Source organism: Phaethon aethereus (genome assembly GCF_964289735.1).
Source record: "Phaethon aethereus genome assembly, chromosome: 12".
In the NCBI taxonomy this organism is placed as follows: Eukaryota; Metazoa; Chordata; class Aves; order Phaethontiformes; family Phaethontidae; genus Phaethon; species Phaethon aethereus.
This window is the reverse complement of record NC_138588.1, coordinates 21,396,480-21,404,145: the sequence shown is the minus strand read 5'-3', so window position 1 is coordinate 21,404,145 and position 7,666 is coordinate 21,396,480.

Genomic DNA, 7,666 nt, shown 5'->3' with positions numbered 1-7,666 from the left:
CTTCTTGGTTTCCATGAGTTGTGTAGTGAATGTTTGTCCTACTTTCTCCTTTTTCTCCAGAGAAATATGTTTTCTGGCAGTTGCAGCTGTAAATTGACCTTGAGGCTCTGCTCTGGCTCTGCCCTGGATATCTTGTGTGGTTAGAGTTGCTTATCCTTCCTCCTTGTCTGTGACTTGGCAATGCAGAAAATCTGACTGTAAGGTTCCTCATACCAAGTCAAAACACCGTGTCCTTGATAAGATCGTTCATCTGCTACAAGTCGGGTTTGCTGCCTTCAGCTGGAACTGTTGGCTTCTCCTGGCACCGGAGAGCGGGCAAGAGGGTGGACAGCGTACGCTGCAGAGCGCAGGCTCTGATCATTCAGCAGAAAGCGGGTAACGTGGCATTTTTAGATCCAGGATTTACGCTGGGTCGCCTTGTAGCACGCGGAGCTGGCACCAGTCTTGGTGGGCTGATCTGTAAGGCAGAGAGAAAGCGCTAAGACTACAGAGTTGCCTCTCAGGCTTGTTGAGAGGCTTCGCTTAAAGGCTCGCAAAGAGCTTAGAGATGCCTGAATAAAGGGAGCTGATTCTTGGCCCTGCAAATATATGGGGCAGGAACAGAAATGCATAGCTGTGCAGAGCCTGAGGGAATGAGGGGAGCACTTCACAGTGGCCAAAAAACCCACAAAGAAAACTCCTCTGTAGAGGACACGGCTCCCGGTCTGTCTCATCTCTGCTGCTAATTATGCCACTTAATGATCCTCTGCGTAATTGCTGTGATTTCTGATTGGAGGCAGGTCGTGATAGCGTTACAGGTTGGGATAAACGCGTGCCCAAACCACCTTTCCTTCGGGGCAAATAGCAGAAACAGTGAAGTTCCTTTTTGGAGGCAGAGGGCTGAAGCCAGAGCCGCTTCCAGCCCTAGTCCAGGCACGCGTCCCCACCCACGGCGAGGTAGGCGCAGGCAGCCTGCGGGCAGGAGCGCTTCGCCGGCCGCTTGCTGCGGGGAATCGGCAGCAAGAGAAGCCGGGGAAGCCCTGTCTGCCGCCAGGCGAGTCGTTCGGCTGTAGGATGGGACTTTGGGACGATGCCTTTCTAGGACGAGGCTTGAGGGGACGAGCAAAGGACCCGATTCAAAACCAGGGCTGTGTGCAGGCCCGGCGAATGGGTGCTGCCGGCCTCGCCGCCACCGAACCAGGGCGGCCAGGCTCCGCTTCGCCAGCGAAGGGGTGTCGAGCAATGAATTCCTCGAGGCAGGCAGGCAGGCTGACATCTCCATCCCTTGCAGTTTTGTGTGTGTTTCGGGTTCGCAGGAGAGGCCCGAGGTGCTGCCTGTGTGCTTTTTCTTTTCCTTCAGCTCTTCTTTTTAAGCCGCATGCTGATTTTTTTGTTTCGCTTTCCCATGAAACTCTCTGATGACCGAGGCAGCATCGCTGTGAAACCTGCTGCGTTGCAGTTTCATTCATGCTGCTTAAAACTGTTTCTCTCAGCACTGGCTTGAGAGTGATAAACAGCTGGGACAAAAGCTCAGCTAAGGCAGCAGCCCTCCTCCGTTCCTGCGCTTAGTTAGACCTGGCCGAGCCCAGTGACTCCGAACATCCGTTCCTCCGGCTGCTTCCTCCCCATCCCAAACTTGATGCGATCCCTTTGCTGCTCGGTTTCGTGGGGCACCGGAGGAGGTTGGAGACGATGTGGTGCCGCATTGCGTCGGGGATGGTCTGGCTCCAAGCGCGGTGCTTTGGTCAGGAGTTGGCTCCCGGGATGTCAAGTCCCCTCCGCTGTCACCTGGTGCATCATCCCACGTGCCGGTCCCATTCCACACCTCTGTCCTGGGAGCCTGCAGCAAGAGCATAAAGGCACGTGAACAGATTGCAGAAAAAACTCAAACTAATTAAAAAAAAGTGATAAAACCTCCCCGCCTTTAGACTTTCGGCCGTCGTGTCTCCGCAGCATGCCTGGTTTCGAGAGCCTCCGCGCAGCGGCTTCGCACCCCGGGGCTCCGGATTTGACACCTGCCTGCAGCGAGCTGGGGTTCGCACCTCAGCGGCGCTGCCAGCCGCCCTGCCCGCTTCGTATCTTCGAAAGCATGGGGCGGCAGGAAGCGGGTTTTTTTTTTTTTTCCTTCCCCGACCGCAGCGGGGGCTGGCTGCTGGGCGAGGGCGGTGGCCGCCGGAGGGTGATGAATTGGTGGGGGCCAGCGAGAATGTGGCGGTGAGCTCGGCGAGCGGCGGTGTTCGCCAGTGCTGCAGCCCCCAGCCCTGCCTTGCTCCCCGTCCTCAGCCCTGCGACTTCACGACCTCTCTCTGAGGGGCGGGTAAGTAGCATCGCTCGCCCCGACGGCGTGGCAGTGCGCGGACGGCGGCTCGCGTCGAACCGGGGTGGGGACGATGCCCGGTGTAGCTGCAAATCCTGCTCCCTGCAGGTCTCTCCTCACGTTCAGGGGGTCCCAAGGCCCAGCGGGTGCCATCGGCAGCCCCGAGGAGCTCCCCGGCTCGCCGAGGGGTCGGCGCCGTCTTCCTGCTGGGGAGGAGGTCGGAGGTTTTCATCGAGGAGCCTCGTCGAGGCTCCTGCTCCGCTTCCCCTTGGGCGTCGGGTATTTTCAGCTGGAGGAAGGGATCCGAAGGGAGTGCGGCCGTCCCGGCCTCTGCCCTTGTGGTTTTGCTTTCCGGCTGCATCAATTTTTCTGCCTCGCCGGCCCTCCCAGCTCGGGAGATGTTAGAAAGCAGCCGAGCCGCCCCGGCCTGCGATAAGGACGGTGCCGAAGGACCCGGCACCGCTCGGCACAGACTCCTTGGCACCAACCGCGCTGATAGCTTGGCTTCGGCGGTGGCTACCTTACAATTAAAGCTCGCAGGTGCAGCGTTCTTGCCCTGGCCAGCAGCCTCTGTAGATAGTTTAAAAATTGTTTTCCAGGAGTAATTGAGCTTAATTAGAAGCTTGAATTCCCCAGGACTGTGCTGCTCAGGGTTTCTGTACTTGTCAGGAGTCATGCAGGGGCTGAAGGTGCTCGGAGATGCACCGAGAGGAATAATCTGATCCGGGCAGTCGTTCCCTGCTAGGTCTCACCCTGTTTGGGTTTTTTTGTGGGATGTCATGTCATCCTTCAGATGGAGACTGGCATTTGTTTCTCTGGGAATCCTGGCTTTGGCGTCGTACCTCACTTTTCCCTGGGGAGAAAACGGAGGATAAAGGGGGCAGAAGCAGCACGAAGCCTTCGTGCTGGCCGGGGAGATGGAGAATAAATGCGACTTTTAGGCGTGTAGTCATCGCAGCGAAGATAAAAATCAGTCTGCTCCTGCCCACAGGCTCCTGGGCTCTCTGGAGGCAGTACAGCGAGATGGGCTCCGCCGTGGAGACTCATAAAACCGGGCTCCGTCGAGTGCGAGGGCAAAGACACCCCAGGGGTAGCCAGAAAATCCCCCTCGCCCCGCATCCTGCGTCCGGCAGGGCGAGCGAGCGTGCCGGGACAGGGCAAAGCAGAATTTGTGGCCTTGGGGGGACCAAGCGCAGTGAGAAGAGCTTTATAGAAGGGATTTATTTTTGCAGGGCTCCTTGGACGGCTGGAAGAGCCTTTCCCCAGGAGAGCCGTGCCCCCTGTGCCTGGCTCTGCTTTCTGTCATGCTTGATTTACACGGGTTGCTTGGGTGGTTTATAGCTTTGGAGAAATATGATTCACGAACTCGAGTGTGATAAGGATGGGGGAACAAAGAGAAGCCACGTCAGCCCGAAGGAATGCGGCCGGTAGAGGGTTCAGCCTGGGGCTGGCAGAAGCCCCAGGAGGGGGGATCGGGCGTAAAAAGGGGCAAAATGGTGACATGTGCCCGAAAGAATAGCCGGAACCTGCCCGTCCCCGCCGCAGGAAAGCACAGCTCGCTCTGCCGGGGCTCTCGTCCCCCAAATCTGCAGCAGCTCCGAGGCCGTGGGATGGGTCAGCCGAGCTTCGTAACCGGGAATAATTTAAGACCCGAACGCGTCGTGTTTGCACGGCGCTGACCGTGCCCCGCCCCCAACTCCGGGGCTGCGGCTGCCCCCCGGACCAGGATATCCGAGGATAAGGAGCCAGCGTGGGGTCTGGGTGTGATCTTGCCTGAGCGGGAAGCGAGGGAAGCATCGTCCCTTCGTCCCTTCGCCGGATGCCCTGGGGTGGGGCAGTGGGGGGAGATTATCCACGGCAGCTGTTTTGCATTGATATGAGAATTCCTTTTAAATGGAAAGGCTTTCCCAGTGAGGGCAGAAGCGGGCAGGGTGCGGCCCAGAGCCGGAGCGCCCGTACGCTTCCAGTCAATGAACCTTGCCGGTTGCTTCAGCAAAAAGTCAATATTGACCCTTGGCCGGCGTTTGCGTGCTTCGGCACTAAAATTACCAAAAGCAGAACAAAGCCCCACGCTTCCCTCCAGCGCCGGCTTTGTTCGCTGATTCTTTAAAAAAAAAAAAATTATGAAACAGTTGTATTTATTGGGGTTTTATTGAAAGTCAAAGGTCTGGGAAAAGCCGTGGAGAAAGAGAGCTCGCCTTCTGCTCTGCGCCTTTTTTCTCACCCCTCTCTTCCTCCCCTTACCCAGCATCTGTCCTCCCACGGGGGGAGAGCTCCTGGCACGGCTGCGGCATCCTCCTCCGTCCCCAGCTCCTCGGAGGGGACCGCGCCTCGGGAGCCGGGCGGAGACCGACGCGGGACATGGGAACCGGCGGCATCCCTGCGGTTTAAAAACTGGAAATAAAAGCTGAAGCGGTTTGAAGGCTCGGCCTCAAAATGGGGAAGGTGGTGGGGGAGCGGAGAGGAACCAAAACCCACTGGCGGAGGAACAGGCGGAGGGGCGAAGGAGAAGTGAAAGCAGCTGTGATTACTGAAAGCCCCGATGTGAAAGAGGGGGAGCGCTATCTTTGGGGCTTTCACTTCCCCGTCTGGGCAGGTTTTCTTGGCATCGGTCTATATTTTCCCCCTGCCCTGCTCTTTGCTCATAAATTCCTCCCTGGGTGGGTGGGGTGGGTGCCCCATCTGCTGTGGGGGCTTGGGGAGGACTGATGCTGGGGGCCACCGAGCATCCCCGCTGCCGTGGGGTTTGGGGGGTACCACTGAGTATCTGTGCCACTGTGAGATTTGGGGTGTACCACCAAGTATTCCTGCTGCCCTGGGGTTCGGGGGGTACCACCGAGCATCCCTGCTGCCCTGGGGTTTGGGGGTACCACTGAGTATCTGTGCCACTGTGGGGTTTGGGGGGTACCACCGAGCATCCCTGCTGCCCTGGGGTTTGGGGGGGTACCACCGAGCATCCCCGCTGCCCTGGGGTTTGGGGGGGTACCACCGAGCATCCCTGCTGCCCTGGGATTTGGGGGTACCACTGAGTATCTGTGCCACTGTGGGGTTTGGGGGGTACCACCAAGCATCCCTGCTGCCCTGGGGTTTTGAGGGGTACCACCGAGCATCCCTGCTGCCCTGGGGTTTTGGGGGGGATACCCACTCCCTGCCAGAGATGCGGAATGTGTCCGAGCTGCATCACCCCGCTCCATCCCCTCTCCGGCGGGGGACAGGCACCGCTGCCTGCAGCACAGGCTGCATCCGCGTGTTTGGCCTCTAAATAAGGAGATATTTATTTTATTTGCATCTGCAACTGCTCCCTGCCCCTAAATATTTTGTGCAGAACCTGGCAGCGGGGCAGAGCGGGGTGCTTTGGGAGCTGCCCCACTTTACACCAAGCACCTCAATAACAACCGCTTTTATTCAAGATGAAACGCTGTCACTGAGGGTTGAAAGAGCCTCCAGTCCGGCGTCGACTGAGTGTTTTCTTCCTCCAAAAATAAAAGGGTGTTTTTTATTTTATTTTATTTTATTTTATTTTATTTTATTTTATTTTATTTTATTTTATTTTATTTTATCTTATTTTATTTTATTTTATTTATAAAAGGGCAAGGCCCGATGTGCTGGTGGCACGGAGAGGCTCTGGCATCGGGCTGATGTGGGAAATAAGCGTTCGGCCCCGTAGCCGTCCTTATCGCCGCAGCCTCCTCGCTTCGTTCCGGGCAACGAAAGCCTGCAGGGGGACGGATTTAAGCCCAATTAGCAACCCTAATTAAGACGGCGCATCCCCCGCGAAAGGGTCGGTGTAACTTGGGCCGTGACCTCGGCTGGGGTGTCGGACGGCTTTCTGCCCGGGAAAAGGCTTGCTGTCCTCTGCGGGACCCGAAGCCGGGCTTAAAGTTAAGCCTGGGATTAGAGGCTGTGCTGAATCAGCAGAGCGGCTGCGCGGGGAAGACCGAGAGCGGACGCGGGGTCTGGTGGCTCCCGGGCTTTGGGTGCTGAGGGGAGGGAGCTGCGGCTGTGGGGCTCGATCGCCGTAGGGGACCGAACCCACGGTCAAATCTCCCGGCACGTGGCTACTGAGCATCCCCTTTGGCTACCAGCGGAGCGAACGCCGCTTTATCTGCTCTTGCTGCCACGGCAGTTACAGACGGGGACGCGGCGAGCGGCTCCGGCGAGGGGGGTGAGCTGCGCTCCCGGCTTGCCCTGCCCAAAGGTGAGTTTTGCGAAATCCACTGCTTTTCCTCGGTGTTTTTCCCAGCTCCTGTTGTAGGCAGCAGCTGTGCTCGCTCCGTCCTGCTGGCGTAAGGCGTGAAGGCCAAACCACCCTGAGTCTTTAAAGCGAAGATAAGCATTCCCCAAACACAGGGCTTGGGGGGGGAAAAAAAAAATCAGCGTCCCTCCCACATACACGCATTGTTTTTAGCCTCCTTCGGGATTTCTGACTTTAAAACACGCAGGACCCGTCCCGCTGTGGATGGAGCGTCCTCATCCCTGCGAAACCTCGTGCTGAGCTCTCCCCGGGGATCTCTGCCCTCCCTGTAAAGCCTTGCTTGTCGCTTCCCACTCCTCCATTAACGCCGCTGGGTTAATTTGGCCCCGGGGCTTCCCGTATATCTGCCTTAAATCCCACAATTAACAGGTCGGCGCAGTCGAGGTGGAGGAACCGAGACGGGGACGGAGGCAGCGGCTTCCCGCCGGGAAGGGGATGCAGAAGCAAAGGGGCTGGGGGTTTTCCCTCTGAATTAAACCGACACAAGACAGAAAGAATGATATAATTAGGGGGGAAAAGGTAGAAAAGCTGAAGCCGCTCCCTGAAACTCGACTGCTTTCATCCCGCGGGAGCTCGGGGGATGGATCACCGGCGTCGCTGGGTCAGATGCTCTGGAGCTCCTCCAGGCCCGGCCGGTGTTTAAATAGAAAGGTTATGTACCTGGGAGATTTACTTCATCTTTTAATTGGTTGTTTGTTTACACGGGAGCTCTTTGCTAATGTTTGCCTTGCTGGCTCACTCAGCCGCTGAAAATGCCGGCCGGCCGCGTCCCCGCCCGGCCGGCGGCTCCTCGGCTTCGCCCCCCGAGTCCCACGGCTTCCCGGCGAGCCCTTCCCAGCCCCGCTCCACCGGCATCCCCAAATCCCCCCGGAGCCGGCATCTCTCCCGTCGGAGCCTCGCGGGCGGGACGGTCCCGCCGAGGCTCCGCGCCCTGACGCCTGCCCTTCCTTGGCCTCGCGGCCGGGCTGGCGGAAGCCCCGGGTGGTCTCTTCCACCTCATCTTTGGGGGTCGCTCGTGCGGTTTGGGGGGGATTCTTTATCACGGGTTTTCGGGTTGCGAACGCGTTGGCGTCCGTTTTGCGCAACCAACCCGTTTCTCAACCCTTGCTCCCTGC